Below are 22,583 nucleotides of genomic sequence, written 5' to 3'. Positions count from 1 at the left end.
TGCACTTAAAAACCCAATTCATTGTATGTATGTGCATTCACCAGGATAGTATGCTAACTTAATTAAGGTAATCATACATTTTTTGTGGATAGGAATGCTTCACTTAAGAGGAGTTCTTATCATGTAGGCAGGATTCACTATGCACAGCTGATTACCAAGAGTCATAGAGTATAGCATCTATAACTCATGGAAACAAGCTCTTCAGTCCAACTTACCAATACCAAGCAGAGAAAAGCTTCATGTGTTCAGAAAAAGACCCTTCAGTCTGGTCTTGTTAAATTGTTCCCTGCTCTGATACTAATTGGAGTTATTCTCCACTAAATATTGGGAATCATGTGTTCAGAAAAAGACCCTTCAGCCTTGTCTTGTTAAATTGTTCCCTGCTCTGATACTAATTGGAGTTATTCTCCACTAAATATTGGGAATCATGTGTTCAGAAAAAGACCCTTCAGTCTTGTCTTGTTAAATTGTTCCCTGCTCTGATACTAATTGGAGTTATTCTCCACTAAATATTGGGAATCATGTGTTCAGAAAAAGACCCTTCAGTCTGGTCTTGTTAAATTGTTCCCTGCTCTGATACTAATTGGAGTTATTCTCCACTAAATATTGGGAATCATGTGTTCAGAAAAAGACCCTTCAGTCTGGTCTTGTTAAATTGTTCCCTGCTCTGATACTAATTGGAGTTATTCTCCACTAAATATTGGGAATCATGTGTTCAGAAAAAGACCCTTCAGTCTGGTCTTGTTAAATTGTTCCCTGCTCTGATTCTAATTGGAGTTATTCTCCACTAAATATTGGGAATCATGTGTTCAGAAAAAGACCCTTCAGTCTGGTCTTGTTAAATTGTTCCCTGCTCTGATACTAATTGGAGTTATTCTCCACTAAATATTGGGAATCATGTGTTCAGAAAAAGACCCTTCAGTCTGGTCTTGTTAAATTGTTCCCTGCTCTGATACTAATTGGAGTTATTCTCCACTAAATATTGGGAATCATGTGTTCAGAAAAAGACCCTTCAGTCTGGTCTTGTTAAATTGTTCCCTGCTCTGATACTAATTGGAGTTATTCTCCACTAAATATTGGGAATCATGTGTTCAGAAAAAGACCCTTCAGTCTGGTCTTGTTAAATTGTTCCCTGCTCTGATACTAATTGGAGTTATTCTCCACTAAATATTGGGAATCATGTGTTCAGAAAAAGACCCTTCAGTCTGGTCTTGTTAAATTGTTCCCTGCTCTGATACTAATTGGAGTTATTCTCCACTAAATATTGGGAATCATGTGTTCAGAAAAAGACCCTTCAGTCTGGTCTTGTTAAATTGTTCCCTGCTCTGATACTAATTGGAGTTATTCTCCACTAAATATTGGGAATCATGTGTTCAGAAAAAGACCCTACAGTCTGGTCTTGTTAAATTGTTCCCTGCTCTGATACTAATTGGAGTTATTCTCCACTAAATATTGGGAATCATGTGTTCAGAAAAAGACCCTTCAGTCTGGTCTTGTTAAATTGTTCCCTGCTCTGATACTAATTGGAGTTATTCTCCACTAAATATTGGGAATCATGTGTTCAGAAAAAGACCCTTCAGTCTGGTCTTGTTAAATTGTTCCCTGCTCTGATACTAATTGGAGTTATTCTCCACTAAATATTGGGAATCATGTGTTCAGAAAAAGACCCTTCAGTCTGGTCTTGTTAAATTGTTCCCTGCTCTGATACTAATTGGAGTTATTCTCCACTAAATATTGGGAATCATGTGTTCAGAAAAAGACCCTTCAGTCTGGTCTTGTTAAATTGTTCCCTGCTCTGATACTAATTGGAGTTATTCTCCACTAAATATTGGGAATCATGTGTTCAGAAAAAGACCCTTCAGTCTGGTCTTGTTAAATTGTTCCCTGCTCTGATACTAATTGGAGTTATTCTCCACTAAATATTGGGAATCATGTGTTCAGAAAAAGACCCTTCAGTCTGGTCTTGTTAAATTGTTCCCTGCTCTGATACTAATTGGAGTTATTCTCCACTAAATATTGGGAATCATGTGTTCAGAAAAAGACCCTTCAGTCTGGTCTTGTTAAATTGTTCCCTGCTCTGATACTAATTGGAGTTATTCTCCACTAAATATTGGGAATCATGTGTTCAGAAAAAGACCCTTCAGTCTGGTCTTGTTAAATTGTTCCCTGCTCTGATACTAATTGGAGTTATTCTCCACTAAATATTGGGAATCATGTGTTCAGAAAAAGACCCTTCAGTCTGGTCTTGTTAAATTGTTCCCTGCTCTGATACTAATTGGAGTTATTCTCCACTAAATATTGGGAATCATGTGTTCAGAAAAAGACCCTTCAGTCTGGTCTTGTTAAATTGTTCCCTGCTCTGATACTAATTGGAGTTATTCTCCACTAAATATTGGGAATCATGTGTTCAGAAAAAGACCCTTCAGTCTGGTCTTGTTAAATTGTTCCCTGCTCTGATACTAATTGGAGTTATTCTCCACTAAATATTGGGAATCATGTGTTCAGAAAAAGACCCTTCAGTCTGGTCTTGTTAAATTGTTCCCTGCTCTGATACTAATTGGAGTTATTCTCCACTAAATATTGGGAATCATGTGTTCAGAAAAAGACCCTTCAGTCTTGTCTTGTTAAATTGTTCCCTGCTCTGATTCTAATTGGAGTTATTCTCCACTAAATATTGGGAATCATGTGTTCAGAAAAAGACCCTTCAGTCTTGTCTTGTTAAATTGTTCCCTGCTCTGATACTAATTGGAGTTATTCTCCACTAAATATTGGGAATCATGTGTTCAGAAAAAGACCCTTCAGTCTTGTCTTGTTAAATTGTTCCCTGCTCTGATACTAATTGGAGTTATTCTCCACTAAATATTGGGAATCTTGTGTTCAGAAAAAGACCCTTCAGTCTTGTCTTGTTAAATTGTTCCCTGCTCTGATACTAATTGGAGTTATTCTCCAATAAATATTGGGAATTATGTGTTCAGAAAAAGACCCTTCAGTCTTGCCTTGTTAAATTGTTCCCTGCTCTGATACTAATTGGAGTTATTCTCCACTAAATATTGGGAGTCGAGGACAAAAGAGCACAACTTCAGGATTGAAAGGCGCCCGCTTAGAACAAGAATTTCTTCAGCCAGAGGGTGATAGGTTCCTGATTAGCCAGAGCATCAAAGGTTATGGGGAGAAGAGCGGGCAGTGGGACTGAGTGGGGAAATAGATCGGTTCATGATTAAATAGTGGGGCAGACTTAATTGGCTGCATAGCCTATTTCTGCACCTATGTCTTCTGGTCTGATGTGTGCCATGTCTATATTTCTCCAGGTTATCGATGACTCATTGGCTCAGCAGGAAAAAATACAATATAGATCAAATCCAGGTAAATGGGACAAGCTCAGATGGACAACCTGTTTGCTACAAAAAAAAACTGACATTTATTTATTCATCAAAATTTAAATTTCTTTGTTGCTTTGAGTGAGATTCTATTCATTTATGCATGTTATTTTAAAGTTTAAACCTTTGAATACTAGTCTAGCAATTTAACAAAAATAGAACCAACATTCAGAGTCTATTTTAACATCACAGCAAGATTTAGCTATTGGTTTTACAATAACTCAGCAAATCAAGCAGCAACTGTGGAGGCAAAAGGTTTTGGGTTGAAATACTGTATAGGGGAACAAGAAGGAACAGGAAAGAAGGTATGTAGGATGGTGGGATAGAGCCTGGTAGTTGACAGATGGGCCCAGATGGAGAGAGGATGACGGGCAGATAGAAACCAAATGGGGAAGGGTAGTTGGGTCAGTGGCTGGTAGCTGGAAACCAGATAGGGCAATGTGGTGATGAGCACATGGGTTGAGGGAGGACAAACAGCTGTGGCAGCAAAACTGTTTGAGGGCGAGAAAATGCTTGGTACACATGGTGAGAGTAATAACATTTCTTTACAAAGTCATCTCTTAAATGTATTTGTCTTTGAACCTATTGCAGTACGTATTTTTAAATGTCTGAGCAAATGGTGCATTTTCTCCACAATTATGCTCTCTACAAGCAGTACCTGGGCTACGAACGTTCAGGTTAAGAACAACTCGTACTTACAAATGGGCTATTCCCCAAATGGCATATGTGCATAATTGTGCCCTGATTTGCGCATGCACATAAATATGCATAATGTTCCCTCACGAATACTAAATAAGAATCGTAAGTACTTGTTCCACCTTACATTCAAATTCGGCTGATGGACAGACCCAAGTAACAGAACTTGTTCGTAACCTGGGGACTGCCAGTATGTACCAGTCTAAATATTTTTAAAGTTCATCATTGTTAATAAAAGGTCCATAAAGGAGCTTGTTGTTTATTTGAGGAAGAAGAGGTCAAAGAATCAGACATTGATGGGAAGGATGTAGATCCACCCCACCCAGAGCATGCTCTCTTCCTGCTACGGCTATCAGGAAAGAGGTATAGGTGCCGCAAGATGCATTCCACCAATTTCAGTAACATTTGCTACCATTCCAGGCTCCTCAACAATAAATTAAATCAGAGATTCATTTTAAACTCTTAATTTGCACATTTTTTAATACTGAATATTTATTTTCTCAGTATTGCACAGTCAGTTTGTTTACATTTCACTTTTTTATACATACCTTTTTATCTTGAGTACAGTTTACAGTTGACAATAAGTAGAAATTCTGTCTGGCCCTCTGGGAAAAAAAAAGAATCTCAGGGTGGTATGTGATGTCATGTATTTGATCTAAGAATAAATTTGAACTTTGAGGCAAGTTTGTGGCTCTGACCACCCACTCATCCGAGCTCCCAATGCCCCAACCACGACCGCTCACCTCACCCAGCTGGTCACTGGAGTTCCTGATGCCCTAACTACTGATCCTCACCCCAGTCTCCTGCCCACCAGAGCAGCCAACGTCCCAACCTTCGACCCTCACCCAGGCTACCAATCCACCAGAGCTCTTGATGCCTTGACCATGGATCCTTGCCCTGGCTGCCCATCCCGACACCCTGACCTTGGACCCTCACCCGAGCCGCCCACCCACAGGAGATCCCGATGTCTCAACCACACGCTTTTCTAGGCCCCAGCCATCCACCCATCTAAGTTCCCAAGGCCCCAGCAACACTCTCTCAGGCCATGGCCATCTGCCCATCTAAGCTCCCAATTTCCCAAATACAGACTTAACATCTGGTCCTGCCCATCCAAGCTCCTGATGCCTTAATGACGCAGATACTTACCATGGTCAAAAGTTTGACCCCCCCCCCAAGTTTGACCCAAAAAATTCATCCAAAAAACTCGACTGTTATATATAGTAGCCAGATTCATGACAGACTCTAACCTTCCAACCAGACATCTATGGGAGGTGCTACCTCAAGAAGGTAGCCACCATCATAAAAGACCCCATTACTTTGGTAACAACCTCTTCTCACTGCTACCTTCGAGGAAGCCTGAAAACCAGCACCTCTAGGATAGAAACAAGTTCTTTTCAATAGCTACCAGTCTCCTGAACCACCCTTTGGTATACTAATCATAAACAGGTCTGACAGCAAAAAAGGACTGTTAGTACTATTGAAAGTCTTGATTTTTGCCCAAGGATTACTATGAATATTTATGATATATCTTATACATCTATTATTTCTTTTAATTTAATTTAATTCAATTAGCTTCTGTTTGGCTGTAGCAGGTAAGAATTTTGGTGCATTCTGCATGTGCATTGTACAATAGGTATGACAATGGACTAAATATCTAACTCCTTGTGACAGGTCACTCCACAGACTTGTCCTCTGTGAGAAAGGTACTCCTCATATCTAGAAAATAAAACCTGGAACATAGGAAACACAGTACAGGCCCTTCGGCCCTCAATGTTGTGCCGACCTATATCTAATCTGATAAAAAGAAAAACCCTTCCTACTTTGTAACCCTCTATTTTCCTTTCATCTATGTGCCTGTCTAAGAGCCTCTTCAATGTCCCTTATGTTTCAGCCTCAACCACCACCCCTGGCGAGGCATTCCAGGCACCCACAACCCTCAGTGTGGAAAAAAAAACTTACCCCTGCTGGCTCCCCTAACTTTCCTCCTTTCACTTTGTACAGATGTCCTTTGGTGTTTGCTACTCCCAGCCTGAGAAAAAAGGTGCTGGTTGTCTCATTTAAATCTTTCCCTTCTCACCTTAAATCGATGCTGTCTAGTGTCTTAAATTGGGAAAATGACTAGGACTATTAACCTTATCCATGCCCCAATTATTTTATATGCAGTACCTCTATTAAGTCCCCCTTCAGCCTCTTGTGCTCCTGGAAGAAAAGTCCCATCTTATCCAGCCTCTCCTTATAACTCAAGCCCTCTATTTCTTGTAACAATATTGTGTCTTTTTTCCACCCTTTCAAGCCTAATTGTATCTTTCCTATTCCTAATATTTTATGTGCAGTCTTCCACATGGTACATGGGTCCTTTAATGTCCAGTCGAGGAGGAAGATGGGGCCAGTTTGCTATCTCATCAAAGGAGTGATATGTCTGAAAAAGCAGGCTGCATGAATAGATTTGAAACAAAATCAATCCAGAACAACTTCATAACTAAAATGAACAAAATCTCATTTATAATATAATTATTAAATTATCTTGGGCTTTTTATGACATTTAAACAAGGAAGTAATTGACACCCATGAGACCTAAATATAATGTTTAAAAAAGGAAATGAGAATGTTGGATGAAAATATTCATAGGTAAAATTCAGTGTTTTAAATTTTATGCTTTAAGATCTTATGATTCAAGTTTATTGACTTTATTTACATTTATTGATTAAAAGGCATTCATGGAACCTTTGAACATATTGTGCACAGAGATCATAAAGAAAAGTCCAAGGCATTTGCAAAAGTATCATCAAACAAAATGTGACCTAGTCACATTAGTGAATAATCTGACAGATGCCCAAAACCCAAATTAAGTTAAATAAAAGCGGAGAGGCAAGGTTTCAGCTGGGAATCCCAAAGTTTAGACTGCTGGAAGACCCATGACTGATATCCCTATTAAACCTGAAGATAGTAACAGGTTGTACTTCTTTAATCTGGTGACATTGGGACCTGACTATTGCTGGACCACAGAAAATGCTGGAAAACAGAAATTGGTCCCCAAGAGAAAGCTTAAATATAAGCTTTATATCAATTTAAGGTGAGAAGGGAAAGATTTAAAAGAGACAACCAGCACCTTTTAGATGTTGCACTAGCAACATCTCCTGCAACTCTTGGTCTCTTGGGTGGCATCCTGAAGGGCTAAAATACAGCTGAATAAAAAAATTAACAGGACTGTATCCCCGAAACACAGTGTAAACAGATTTTGACCATTAGCGCTGCTAACAGCGCCACCCTGGTGGCAGATCCACAAACTAATGGCAGCAGATTCAAAGCGTGCCGGACCATGGGAGTTGCTGGAGCTCAGAGCGTCAGATTAAAGAGGTCCAACCTGTAGTACATTAAATTCAGGCATTTTTAAGTGGGCAAAATTGGAGAAATAAAAACACAGAAATCCTGGAGGAACTCAGTTGATCTTGCAGCATTCGGGCCTAAGCCCTTCCTCAAGGTATGAGTAAAAAAAAAAGGTCAGATATCTGTATTTTAAATGCTGTGGCAAAGGGAAGAATGGGAGTGGGAGGAATAGAGACTAAGAGAGGAAAGGAGTTAATTGAATATGATGAGGACAGAAGAGAGGAAAGATGAGAATTGATTGAGGGAGGGATTTTGATTGTGGATCTCTAAAAGGAGACAGGAGGAAAAGGAAGAGACAGGCAGACAGATCTAAAGGAAAGATGAGGGGGTGGGGTAGAGGGGAGTGAGGCTCACAGAAACCGAAGGTTGATGTTAATACCATCTGGTTGGAAGGTATCCAGATGGACGATGAGGCATTGTTCCTCTACATTGTGGTGGTCTCATTCTGCCAGTGTATGAGACCATGGATAGATTATGTCAGCAAGGGAATGGCACAGGGAATTGAAATGGGTGGCCACTGGGTCCTTTAATGCTATTGTAATGGACAGAGCTGAGGTGCTCAATTAAGAGATCTCCCAGTCTGCATCCAGTCTCTCTGATGTAGAGGAGACCACAAAAGGAGCACTGGATGCAGTAGATGACACCTGTGTATTCAGATGGGAAGTGTTGCTTCACTTGGAAGAACTGCCTACAAATCTACAAATTTGCCAATGACACCACAGTTGTTGGTAGAATCGCAGATGGACAGGAGGGAGACAGATCAACTGATTGAATGGTGTCACAACAACAACCTTACACTCAACCTAATCAAAACCAAAGAGATGATTGTTAACTTCAGGAGGAAATCAGGAGAACACAAATCATTTCTTATCAAGGGGTCAGCAGTGGAGAGGGTTAAGAACTTCAAATTCCTGGGTGTCAACATCTCCAAGGACCTGTCTTGGATCTTCCATGTCGATGCAATCATGAAGAAGACTCGCCAGCGGCTATACTTTGTGAGGAGTTTCAGGAGTTTTGGTACGTCACTGAAGACTTTTAAAAACTTCTACAGGTGTTCCGTGGAGAGCATTCTGGCTGGATGCATCACTCTCTGCTACAGAGGTGCCAACGGTCAGAACAAAAAATCTCGAGAGGGTTGTTAACTCGCCCAGTGACATCATGGGAACCAGTCTTCACTCCATCAAGGACATCTACGAGGCAGTGTCTTAAGAAAGCAGCCTCTATCCTCAAGGACACCCACCACCCAGGCAATGGCCTCTTCATTCTGCTACCATCAGGAAAGAGGTACAGGAGCTTGAAGATGAACACCCAGCAGCACAAAGACAGTTTCTTTCCCTCTGCCATCAAGTTGCTGAAGGAACAATGAATCACAGACACTGCCTCACTTTGACTTTTTCCTTTTCTTGCACCATTTTTAAAATTTTTATATACTGTAAATGTTTGCACTGTGACACTGCCACAAAACAACGTATTTCATGAGATGTTCATGATAATAAATTCTGATTCTGTTTGGTGCCCCATGTAGTAGTGAAGGAGGAGGTGTGGACGTAAGTGGGGCATCTCCTGCGATCACAGGGGAAGGTACAAAGGAGGTGATTGTTGGGAAGGGAGGAGTGGACAAGGGAGTCAGGAAGGGAGCAGTCCCCGCTGAAGATGAAGTGGGGAGTGTGTCTAGGGGTGGGATCACGTAATAGGTGTCAAGTACTGGGAAACCTGGACGATGGAACCATTTCTGAGGCATTTTGGAAATTAATTGATTTTCTGACCTTGACCATAGAGATTAATTCTGTACATGATATGATTTTTTTATGCAAGGTTCACATGGATTTGTGCCTTAAATATCATTTGTCCTCAGAACAGTTTTAGAAAAGTCCACATTACATACAATAAGAAAAGAACTTGGTTTCTTGGTTTTCTGAATGCATTGTTAGTTTTGAATGAATGTGATATAAATAATTTGGAATAAATAAATAAATGCAGGCAATGTTTTATTTGAAAAGGTTAAATAAATAATGAAAATACTTGAATTATTGTAAAGTAAAATTCTATTACAGTCTGGCAAACCAAGCCCTTGTTGGGCTCACAATGTAAACTGAGGGAAAGGTACCGACTCCACCTTCTCAGTGAAGTTTCATTTCACTCCCTCAAACTCTGTCCAAAAACGACTCAGAGACACTTTGTCAGCAACAAAACTTTGTGCTTAGATTTTCCCACTTAGCAGCCCCGCCTAGCAGTGATGCCCCATGGGGACTGGTTTATACAATGACTTGTAAAAAGCAGCAGGAGAAATGCCAATGAAACATAGACTGATTTATAGCAATCCACCCAGTGCCCTGTCACATGATCAGGCAGCTTAGACGCATTGCATGGAAAACTTGAAGGAATTTTCAAAAGCTTTTCCAAAATACCGCAAGGTGCCTTAAAGGGGGACTGAGTAAGGCAGCTGCCCATGGCTAAGTCAATTGCTTGGTGTTTAAGTGAACAAATGTAATCTGGATGGCCTGCTATGGGCTCTGCCTGTTATACCATTCTGTTATGTTTCTTCTGGAAGGCAGGTTGGATTCATGGTCTTGTTGTTTCCTCTTGATTGTTTTAATAATTGCAGTTCGAGTCTGAGAGAGCGCTTGATGTGGCTGATGAACAAAATAAACAAAGAAGCAAAGAGGACTATTTAAAGGTAATAAATATAGGTTAAAAAAAACTCTGTGACCATGGGGGCTGTGCCCAAGATGGTGGCGCCCATGATCAACAGCATCCATGAGGGGTTGCAGACCCCAGGGAAGTGGGGAACTGACACAGGGCACCAGAAAAGAGGGAGAACACCCCCATTTTAGGAGAAGACCGATGGGACAGTGTCCACGGTGGTGGACCAGTGAGGGGTTCTGCGGCTGAAGAACATACAGGCGGTTGGCGACTCGAGGGGTTCTGGTGGCTGCAGTTGAGTGATTTATACCAAGTGATGGACTGCTGGAGAGTGGCTCGAGAATGGCTGAAGGGGTACCAGGTATTGGAACTGAGGGTGGTGAAGGTTTCCTGATCATATCAAAGGTTTGGATCTGGAGGTCAGGCTACTGATGGTTGGGACTGGACTCTGTGTGGCTGCGGGGGCTGCAGCAGCGCTGGAGGTGAATCCATGGACATTCCGGGACTCTGAGGGGACTCTCTTTTGCTTCTCTTTCTCAGACTGTGCCTCAAATTCCATGTAATATTGCACTCTTTTAATTATACGACAATAAAGAAATGTTGAGTCTTGAATTTTGATATTATCATAAATACAGCAAAATTCATGGCAATCAGCAATCTTACCCATGCACAACAGATCTTTCTTTCTCCAAGAATCAGAGTTAGTCCTATCAGAAGTTTAAACTCCTCTGCTCAATTCTATTGATACTTATTTTTTGCAGGAGTTAGAAATAAAGTTGATAATGAAAAGTGTTTCTAATATTGCGATAGAAGTTTGTTACATGGCACCTTGAATCTGTTTTGCCACTCATTGAGATCTTACTCTGTTCTACTACCTGTTCTTCAGTAACTTTGATTCTCCTGTACCCACCAATCCCATCCTTGAATATATTAAATGAAACATGGAATCAAGACATTCAAAGATTGAAGGAGGCCATTCAACATGCTTGATTCATATCAGCCCAGAAACAACTTACCAGCTCCCAGCTCTTGATTTGTAGACTTCTTATGGCAGAGCAAGTTCTCCTACAAATACTTTCCAAATTATAGTGAGTAATTCAATCTTGCTCACCCCTTCAGATCCTCTTAATTGTATCCTTTCTTTCCTCTGGGTGAAAAGCTTTTGTCTTGAACCTCTTCCTCCTTCCTATCCCCTACAATTACTTTGATGCTCTCAAGCTCTGTGACTTGAACTGCTCCCAACATATCTCATTTAACACTTTTCAGAACCTCCTTTCTTCTATCCAGAGTTTCCATAAAGTTAAGATTCTGCAGCCTTGCAGCATCTGATAACTCTTCCTTCTCCAGTGCATACAGATTCCACCGCGACTGTGGTGACCAGAACTGGGTGCAGACTTTAGCTATGACCTAACTGGTATCTTGTACAACTCCTCTTATATTTCATGACTTAGCTGATTAAATGTTTCCTGCATTGCTTTCCCATCATCTTTCCAGAACCGTGAGAGCATCCACTCCAAGACCTCCAATCTCCATTACGCTCTCCCTATCCTATCATTCTATATACCCTGGCTTATATTTTGAGCTTCCCCAAGTGCATGACTGAACACTACTTCAGATTCTGTTCTAGTTCGCACAATTGTGTCCATTTAACCACCAATATTTCCTTGTAATTGACAGTCTTTCTAAATCATGAGATCATGTTTAAAATTTCTGTTCCATAATTTTCACTCCTACCTTTAAAGGTGGTCTATTGAAGAGTCTTCAAACTGAAACATTAGCTCTGTTTTACTTCCCTCAGCTGAGGTCTAACTATCTCCTTTCCACTCTCTCCCAACCAACACTGGGGTTAACTTACAGTGGTCAATCTCCCCACCTGCCAAAAATCTTTGGCACATTGGGCTGAAACTGACGCACGCATGAAAACCCATGCAGTCGCAGGCAGAGAAGGCAAACAGCACATAGTCAGCACCAGGTGTCAGCAATGAAGCAGGGTATCTGGGGACATGAGGTTTTAGCACCAGCTTCTGTGTCACATGCTACTGAGTGAAACTAGTTAGAATCAAATTAGAATGGAGTCTTCCTAGGACAAAGTTGCATTTTGTTTCTATAGCTCTTTCACCACTACTTTTTAGGACTTAAATCTTTGGTTAAAATCATGTTTCATTTTCCCATTACCTCAAAGCTCATTGGTTTAAGATGAGAGGGGAAATATTTAAAGGGGGGGGGGTTAAAAAAAAAGAAATCTCCAAATTCTGGAATCTAGTGCAGTACACAAAACTCAGCAGGTTACACAGCATCCATTAGTCGACATTTTGGGCCTGAACCCTTCGTCAGAAGTGTCAAAAATCAGGCAGATGTTTGAATAAAAAGATGGGGGGAAGGGGTTAGGGAGGAGAAGGGGAGGAGCATACGCTAACAGGTGAGAGATAATAGGTGGATACAGGTGGGAGGGGAAAAGAGAAAGAAGTGGAGAAGTGACTGGGGAGAAGGCAGAGGGCTAAGAAGAAAATCTCTGACAGGAGAAGGAAGGGGGTGGGGAGCTGGAGAAAAGGAGATAGGGTGATGAGGGAAAGAGAAAGACCAGGGGAGGGGTTAATAGAAATTGGAGGTCAAAATTGATGCCATTTGGTTGGAGTCTGCTGAGGCGAATCTAAGCTGTCCATCCAATTTGTGAGTGGCCTCAAGTTGGCAGTACAGCAGGTGGTCTCTAAGCTGCAATCTGCTTGGATTTCATGTCAGATAAGGGAAGGGATTCAGTGATCAGATTTATGTGGAGATTTACATCCATCTCTGTGGAACTCTCATTGTGTGCTTCACTCTGTGTCATTGCCCTGGATAAAGCATCAGCTAAAACAATAGGTTTCCCAAGTGTGTACACCCTCTTGTCTAGGCTTAAGTTTTTGCATGCTTTGTTTCCAAGCAGTGATTCATGCGCATCTTGGACTACTGTGTACCCGAGGTGATTCTCTTTATCTTTAACTTCCTCCTTAAGTTTACATCTACCTTTCGTGTCGATGCTCGATCCATTGTAGGCTTTGAGCTGTACAGGATTTGCATAGATGTATGGCTTTATCTTCATTGTCCTGATGTTGTGCTCACAGATCAAATTGACCTTTGCCCTTGGGTCTAGCTTGAAAGGACTATTTTTTTCCATTTGCATGCAATGACACTGACCACTTGTCCTGCTCAACTCTGTTCGCACTTGGTTCACTGTCTGTTGGTTTATAATCTTTCTGCACTACCATGTCAATGGAAATGTATCACTGAGAGCAGTTTCTTCTATAGTGTGCAAAGAGTGCACACTTTCACTTCCGTTTTGTGTCCCTTTGGAAAAAACATTGGTTTCTGCCCTTTGCACTTATTACATACTTCCATCGGCTGGGCAATGTTCTAGTGCATGTTGAGTGCCACATCGTTTACAATTGAATGTCTCTTCATCTTTTTGTTGTTTCCTAAGTCTCATTCTCTGTTTATGTATGTGTCCAGACACTGTGGCTATGGCTATGCCTTAATTTTCACTGGCTTTTGCACTTTCATTCGACTTTTTCACATGCTGCAGAGCTAATTCACTGGTGTGGCATATCTTCACATCTCCAGCTAAGGTAAACTTTGTCTCTCACAGCAACCGCTCTCTCACTTTCTTATCAATGATCCCAAGCAATTTGATCATGGATCATTGAATCTTGCAGCGATCCAAATTGCATGTTCTTGCTTTTAATTTTAAGTCAGTCTCTCCCTGCAGCTGACTGCTTCATTTTTCTTTGGTGAATATTGTCTCGATAACCAGATTGGAATCAGACTTGATGATAAGACATGGTTGAATTTATGTCATGATTGTATGATCAATATAATTAATGTAAGATATAGGCGGGTGCAATAATTTTTCTGATATATGTTTTAGATGCGGGGAAGAAACAAGTATTTTTTTTACATTCTACCTGGTCATTTTCCAAATTGAAACCCTTTGGGGAAAATTTAAGAGTTTTACTAAAACAATTGCCTCTAAGTCCAGAATTGTTTCTCTTAGGAAATATTGTGGATGTAAGACCTAAAATGAGGCTGTCTAACTATCAATTTGAGTTTCTTAAAATTACATTGGCAGTGGGCAGGAAATGTTACCTGGAAGCCTGATTCTCTTTTCGAAATAGCCTGTTGGAATACTGAAATGCATAGTTGTGTTCCCCTGGAGAAAATCATTAACAATTTAAGGAATAATTAACACAAGTTTTTGCGGGTATAGGAACCTTCTCTACAAAGTGTAGGTTTGATACTTAATAAATAAAATAATTCTATTTATTTTTCTTCCTTTTATTGAGATCGAGACAAAAATAACTAAGCCCCATTTTTTTTTTGTTGAATTGGATACCAGATCTCAACAGCTCCTTTCTTCTCTTTTCCTTTTTCCTTTTTTCTTTTCTTTTTTCTGTCCTTTCATCTTTTTTCCCTTTTCTTTTCATTTATTTAGGGTTTTGTTGGGGGGGGGGGTAAATGGTGGGGGAATAATGGGCTATATTTGGAACATGTATCAATGATTAATTCACGTTTAATTATTTATCTGTGATGGTAATTTTGGTACTCTGTTGATAAAATAAAAATAAAATATAAAAAAAAAATCTTGACAACCTTTTCGCATGTGCCGTGGTCAACTGCCTTGGCTGAAACAAATGTGTTGAAAACCTCTAGTGCTTGGGGTCCTGCCACAGTAAGTAGCAGTGCAATCTTCCATGCATCTGGTTTCCTATCGAGTCCATTAGCTTGCAGGTACAGCATAAATTGTTGTTTGAATAACCTTCACTCATGGTTGACATTTCCAGTCCAATTTACAGCATCAGGATTCTTTACACTCTCCATTTCTCTGTTGATATCAACTGATACTCACTCTGCACATTCCTTGTGTTTCTCCTATGTACACTCCACACTCCTGATACCATGTGATATTTCTTTTATTGTAATTAATAAACTTTTCTTTTAAACAACTATACTTTATTTGCTAAAAAAAACTCACTCAGGACTTGTGGAGGCATCCATCTAGAATCTATCTGAACCTGCCACAAACTAGTCTTCAACTACTTGTGGTCAGGAGGATCAAAAGCTCTCTATCATTACACTCATTACCCTCTGTTTTTCTTTCATCCATGTGCTTCTCTAAGAGTTTTTGAAATACCTGTATAGTTGCAACCTCCACCACCACACCTGGTAAAATGCATCCCAGCACCCACAACTCTCTGTGTATAAAAAAAAAAAAAAATCCCTGACATCTCCCCTAAACCTTCCTCCTTCACTTTGTAAAGATGTCCTCTGGTGTTTGCTATTTCCACCGTGTAAAAAATGGTTTTGGCTGTTTACCTTATCTATGCCTCTCATAATCTTGTAGACCTCTGTTAAGTCATCTCTCATCCTTCATTGCTCCAAAGAGAAAAGTTCTAGCTCTGCTAACCTTGCCTCATAAGACATATTTTCTAATTTGAGCAACATCCTGGTAAATCTCCCCTATATCCTCTTCCTAGCTTCTACATCCTTCCTGTAATGACATGACTGGAACTGAACACAATATTCTAAGTGTGGCCTTACCAGAACTTTATGGAGCTGCAGTATCACCTCATGATTCCTGAATTCAATCCCCTGACTAATGAAGCCCAGCCTCCCATAGGCCTTCCTAACTATCCTATCAACCTTCATGGCAACGTCAAGAGATCTATGGATTTGGACCCCAAATTCCCTATGTTCTTCCACACTGCTAAGTATCCTACCAGTAACCATGTAATCTGTCTTCAGGGTTGACTTTCCAAAATGCATCACCTCATACTTATCTAGATTTAACTCCATATGCCACTGTTCTGCTCATCTCTGCATCCTGCATTCTATCCAGAACTTATCATCCACAAATTTACTGACCCATCCCTCGATATCTTCATCCAGGTCATTTATAAAAATCTCAAAGAGCAGGTGTCCCAGAACAGATCCCTGTGTAACTCCACTAGTCACTGACCTCCAGGCAGAATACTTCCCATCCTCTACCTCACTCTGCCTTTTGCAGGCAAGTCAATTCTGAATCCACGCAGTCAAGGTTCAATGGATCGATGGCAAATTTTGTTTGATAGCACTATTGTTGTATCAGTTCATATTTTTATTTTTTTATCTATGCAGATATCCTAGTACTTCTGCAGAATAATATACAAATTCATATATTTTATAATGGGTTAGGTGAGCCAGAGTGGTCAAATGCACAGAATAATATTCACTCATCTTTCCTCAGCCTTCTCTTTGAAGATCTTATCAACTTAATTATATTCCCCTACTCTTTACCAATAGCCTTGCAAATTTCTCCTTTTCAAGTATATATATAAAATTCCCTTTTGAAAGTTTGCTTTAAATCTCATTCCACTCCAAATTGCTGCTTCAAAATATTTCCAATATTTTCCAATTGAGATCATTTCGCCAATTATCTTTGCCATCCAGCTTCTGGTTGTTCCAAATGTGTGTAAATAAAAAGGTTTCTATCTCGGCATCAGGAAATAACATAAATTAAAAATATCAAAACCACATGGTTGAAGCAATTTAGATTCCACATTCTGGTTTTAAAAATGTGAAAGCTACTTCTTTTTCACAAGTAATATTTGCTTTTACATCTCAAAGAAAGCACACCCACACAATCAAAAACTGATCGAAAATCTTAATGGTGAAAACAAACACATGGAATCAGACCTACCTTCTCATTGGAATCTTTCTTTGTTATAGACCTCCTCAAATATTAGACATAAAATGCACCATTTTATTGACTGGAGCAGAAGTTCTTGCAGTTATCTCAAGCCTGCCATTGTTGGCTAAACATTTAAACCTGCCATTGTATGGAAATTGCTATTTGTTAGAGCAGTAAATCAGCATTGTTCATACGAAGGCATCAGTTCAAACATCACATTTGTTTTTCAGGGGACTCTTCTCCACTCATCTATTTACAGTAGGATTTCCATTGAATTTCAAAAGACAGTGAAATTAGTTGTATCTCACCGATGTTGAAGTCATTGAAGATCTGAAGACAAGAGATGAAGTAAAACCAGCAGTTAATTGTCATCTCAACAGAGTTTTCATGTTTTACTTTAGTCATTAAGCTTTCATTTTCTATCATGTTCCTTCAGAGCTGAAGGGGCTGTTTATGGAATTTATAATTATAAAACTGACTTTCTTCAGTGTTTGCGGTTGTTTTAATAGCTCAACAATGTAATTGATTTCACATTTGAATTGGTTTGTCTGGAGTCAATATACACTGTGATTTTTACCAAAACCCAGATTCAAAGGAAACAGTATGGCTTGAAAACGTATGATATCTACAATAAATATTATTGGACAGATATTTTATGATATGAGTCCACCACATTTCCACCAATTTTGTGTCATCTGAAAACTGACCCACTCACTCACTTTTACATCAAAATCATTTATGTTGTTTTACATAGAACCTAACGTGATTTTTTTTTGTTCTGAAGTGTCTCCCTACCTTCTGGGAGTGGCCGTTCACACAGGAACGTCCAAAACTCCAAATATCCGTATCACTCTGCGAGTTTAGACAGAATACCTGAAGTGTGGTATTTAAGGAGGCTGGACGTCCTATTCATTAGCCTGTTGTTCACAGATCACATGCAGCTCAGTTTAGACTGCAGGCAATCCATGAAAATAACTATAGAGGTTGAGGAGGTAAAATGTCAGAATGGGAATGAGTCCTTATTCCTGTTCCGGTCTTTTTACACAGACTGCATTCCGGGAAATTAGGAATAATTTCCTGGAACGGAGCATCTGTGTAAAAAACATAACTGATACAAACTTAAATGTTTGTTAATTAAAGTTACTTGTGATTGTAACACTTGTGTCCAGACTCATCTCTCTGTGAACCCAACACAACAATTGGCGCTGCGAGCAGAGTTCCAGCTGGTCACATTTGGAGTACTAACCATGTGGGAGATCATACTAACAAGCGTTTGTGTGGGTGTCCTGTCAGGTGCATGTTTAATTGTGTACCCGCTGATAAAGAAGCAGCAGGAGGTGACCCACAGATAGGAAAGGAATCCTAGGGTAGGAATATAAAGTCCCCGGGAGGACAGACGACTGTCAGGGGTTCAGCCATTCGGTGGTGTTGCTGGCAAGCCCGTACCATGCTGGTCGACTGGACCTCCTCAGAGAGAAGATAGGGCACCATGTCTTCTCTCTCCTGGAGGAACTGGAGTTTCCTGAGGCCAGGGGGAGTTGTGGGGGAGTCCAATAGTTACTGATATCCCTACTTAGGTGCCAGTGGGGTATCATGTCCAATTTAAGTAATCGGAGCACTCAGAACAATAGGAATATAGAATCCCTGCTGTGATGCACCACTGTCATGCCCTACAGGAGGCAGTGCCTAAGTGTGAGTGACCACCCTAGAAATTAGAGTTATGGAGGAAGCTTCCAAGCTTATTGAAACACAGCAGCTACAAGGAGCTCACCGGTTTGGCTTGCAGCTTAACCCAGAAAGATTCTGAGCCATTGTCCAGTGGGAAGAGGGGATTGACATGTGTCATGGGGAATGGTGTGTGTGGATGAATGGAGATGATCATGGGAAAACTGAGTCCTATAGTACACGTCCTCCTGCCTGTGTGCCTGAGCCTTTGCAAGCTCTACCAGTGACCACATGATCCCAGGTCTGTCATGAGGGTCTGTCTATCTCCCCTCAGGGGAGATAGCTGAAAATAGGGGTCCTCGGGTGGTCACGGTGAAGTTACGGAGTCCCGGGACTACTCTACTAAGGAGCTAACTAGGCCATGGGACCAATACCACCAGCAGCCAGACAAACACCTAGCCATGCCACTACCATGGCAGTGTGATGAAGGGGCCCCCACTGTCCCGCTCTCTCAATGGGTAGTGAGTGCCCTGGGCAGTCTGTCTGAACAACAGACTATTGGCAATACCTTGTGGGCTCTGCCAGAAGAGGTTAATAACAACACCACCCTATGCAAATGGCTGGTGACAGTGGTCCGGGCCAGGATCCCTGCCCTCCTAGAATGGGGCCTGCATGACCGACTGCGGTGGTACACCATAGGCAAGGGGACACTGGCTCTTTGGGAGTGGGCACTGATGGTGGGTATCTATGGGGCACCCACGAGCACCATTTCTCAGGGAGCATGAATCTATATAGCCACCACCGCATGCCCTGACCTTAGTGGTCTTACCTCTCATGGGACTGGCAACTGGGAAAACAGTCCAGGAAGTCATTATCCTCCTGGAGGGATTGGGGTACATGGAGTGATGAGCACCCACTCAAGTTTGCAGGGCTGAGGGAAAATTCAGTGTTAATACTCTGCTGGTGATCCACAGAGACATGTATGCTCACTGGAGAGATGTGGGGGTGGTGGGGGGGTGGGGGGTAGGGGTGGAAGTCCCAGGGGGGTGGAGCTTCCAGTGTACTGCCCACTTTAACCTGGACCAGCCTCCCCTCTGTCAGTCTGAGGTGAATGTTTATATCAATACCTAAGTGAAATAATAATCGAGTACCATTTAACTTTCTCCCCTGTTTTGTCTCCAGTGTGTTAATTAAAGTTATGTGTTGTTGCAACCCTTGTGTTTAGACTCGTCCCTCTGTTAACCCACCAAACCTGATACTCTTCCCAACACAACAGGGCCAAAGGGCCTGTACTGTGCTGTAATTTTCTATGTTCAAAATCACATTCATAATCCAAAATTCAGGTCCATAAGGTCCAAGTGAATGGTCTGCAATAGTTTGTGTGAAAACAGTTATTTGCTGAGTGGTTGCAATATCTTTTGATTCAATTTTAATTAACCAATAGATTTCAAGAAAAAAGCAGGCTGGTTCAAAATAAAAATAAAGAATGAGAATGGAATTTCAGAATTGAGTTGTTTAAACGAAGAACATGATGTATATCAATAAGTCTGAGATAATGGGAAAATGGAACCTGATGTATCTTTGAGCAAATCACGAAAAGTATTCTGTTTTGGATGGCTGAACCTTGCATTGTGCACTCATTCCCAAGACACAAATTTTGAAATTTGTACTCTTTAAGGCAAGTATGAAAACCATTTGTATTGATTTGAAGTAAGCAGGGATTGAGTAAATTATTTTAAGACAGAAAATTGTGCACTTAGCATACAATACCTTAAGTGATTAAAAGGAAAGGCCTTAGCATGCACAATCTATGTTATTATTGAGCCGCACTGTGCCCAGATATTTATAATAGCATTTCAGTTTGAACAAAGAAGTATAAACAATAACCTCCTAAAAATATATGCTGCTGTGTCTAGTGAATGGTGCACAGGAGCCTGAAATAATGCTCCAATAACCTGCTCAGGCCTGATGGAACCTGAACTGAGGTCAGTAGAGCCATGCTTTTGAGTGCCAAGAGTCTCATTGGAGGACCATTTTGTCCATGGCTTGTGCTCACATCTTTGGGAAGAGTTGCACAAGATGTCATTTAATAAGGGTGTTAGGTCACATCACAAGAATGGAGAGCATGGGTGCCCAAGGTTAACTCGGCCCTACCCCGAAGCCAAGTGAGGCCATGACTATCAGCCTAATAATGATTGGATGTGCTGAGTTTTGTGAGGATCTGCTTCACTCCAACTCATTATCTTCAGCAAACCTCAACGTTATGAACCCTGACTTCCATCTTCCCAGCAAGTAGCTCAGGTGAGGAAACTTGAGGAAGAGTAATGGAAAGGAATTGCCAAGATAGAAGGTATCTTCCTGCCTGGGCTATTCATGTGAGTCAGGCATTTTCTGTTACCCTTCCCATCAAGGACTCATCTAAGCTGCTTGCTGCAAGGAGCCTGAGCTGTTTTGGCTTGTTAGGAGCCGAAAGCACTCATGCCTGGCATGGCATCATATTTTAACCTTGCCTGAAAGTGATCTACTGAATCTACTAACGTCACTATCTGAACAATTGCCAGCAAGAGTTCCAGCCACAACACAGTTCCACATTAATTGGTGTGGCAAAGGCATTATTGCCACTAGCTGCTCACAAGATTGGCTCCCAGTTAATAATGCACCAGAATCCTATGCGCTCTTTCATGGGGCTGTTTAATTTAATTTCCATTGAACCTTTGTCATGAAGTTCTCAGTGCTGACATCATTAAAATATTTAAAAGTCGGTGTAAAGGCCAAATTTCATGTGCAGGATGGAGCCTATGTTGTAAAACCGTTTTAATTGTGCAACCTTTGTTCAACTACCATTAACAAAGTATACCTTTGTACTACATTTGGCGGCACTTCCCACAGAAATTTGAAATAGAAAGCTTAAAAAGGCATTGCAGGAGGAAAGAGTTGTGCTCTTAGCATAATATAGCTGATAACCAATTAAAAGTGCCCACAAACTAACCCTTTATTTCTTTTTCAGTGTTCTGTATTATTAGTCAGGTATTGTATCCTCTACTTCTTTACAATGTCAAGGATTTTTCTATAACCAAAAAGCAGCTTGATTTCAGGCCTTTACTGATCCAATCTATAACCAAAAAGCTGCTTGATTTCAGGCCTTTACTGATGCAATCTATAACCAAAAAGCTGCTTGATTTCAGGCCTTCACTAATGCAATCTATAACCAAAAAGCAGCTTGATTTCAGGCCTTTACTGATGCAATCTATATCCAAAAAGCAGCTTGATTTCAGGCCTTTACTGATCCAATCTATAACCAAAAAGCAGCTTGATTTCAGGCCTTTACTGATGCAATCTATAACCAAAAAGCAGCTTGATTTCAGGCCTTTACTGATGCAATCTGTAACCAAAAAAGCAGCTTGATTTCTGGCGTTTACTGATGCAATCTATAACCAAAAAGCAGCTTGATTTCAGGCCTTTACTGATGCAATCTGTAACCAAAAAGCAGCTTGATTTCAGGCCTTTACTGATGCAATCTGTAACCAAAAAGCAGCTTGATTTCAGGCCTTTACTGATGCAATCTGTAACCAAAAAGCTGCTTGATTTCAGGCCTTTACTGATCCAATCTATAACCAAAAAGCTGCTGGATTTCAGACCTTTACTGATGCAATCTATAACCAAAAAGCAGCTGGATTTCAGGCCTTTACTGACACAACCCATGGTTTAATGACATCAAACTTATTTTTGCATAAAACATCTGTCTATTAATTTCAATTGCAGATGTTTCTTTTCTCAAAGGTCGAGCCATTCCAGTGATGTATCATTCACACAGAATGGTACAGTAATGCCAGAAACTAAACTAACCTTTTCTCGCACACCCACTCACTGATTCATATTCCCAGGAAAGATTTTGCCAACTATATCCTCATTGTAAGCAGAATATAACTCCAAAGGTGAGCCCAATTGTAAACTGGAATGACATCATTGGTTCAATAAATTATTTGAATTGCAAACAGGGAGATTATCAGGCCTATATGAAAAATAATCAAATTTAAATGTTGCCTTTCTCTTTTATTGCCTTAGAAGACAACACTTTATTTTTAAATGCAAAGCTTATAAATATGCAGAATTTT

The 22,583-nt window shown here is 40.6% G+C and overlaps 1 long non-coding RNA gene across 1 annotated transcript; it reads left to right on the top strand.

Moving 5' to 3' along the window:
• Nucleotides 1–17,247, top strand: LOC138737433 (uncharacterized). The gene is made up of 4 exons (XR_011340911.1): nucleotides 1–67; nucleotides 3,309–3,363; nucleotides 10,066–10,137; nucleotides 17,034–17,247. It is a non-coding gene; the product is annotated as an uncharacterized lncRNA (long non-coding RNA).
• The last annotated feature ends 5,336 nt before the right edge of the window (nucleotides 17,248–22,583 follow it).

The sequence above is a fragment of the Narcine bancroftii genome, chromosome 6 (genome assembly GCF_036971445.1).
Source record: "Narcine bancroftii isolate sNarBan1 chromosome 6, sNarBan1.hap1, whole genome shotgun sequence".
In the NCBI taxonomy this organism is placed as follows: domain Eukaryota; kingdom Metazoa; phylum Chordata; class Chondrichthyes; order Torpediniformes; family Narcinidae; genus Narcine; species Narcine bancroftii.
The sequence above is the reverse complement of the archived record's forward strand: the minus strand, read 5'-3'. Positions and strand labels throughout refer to the sequence as shown.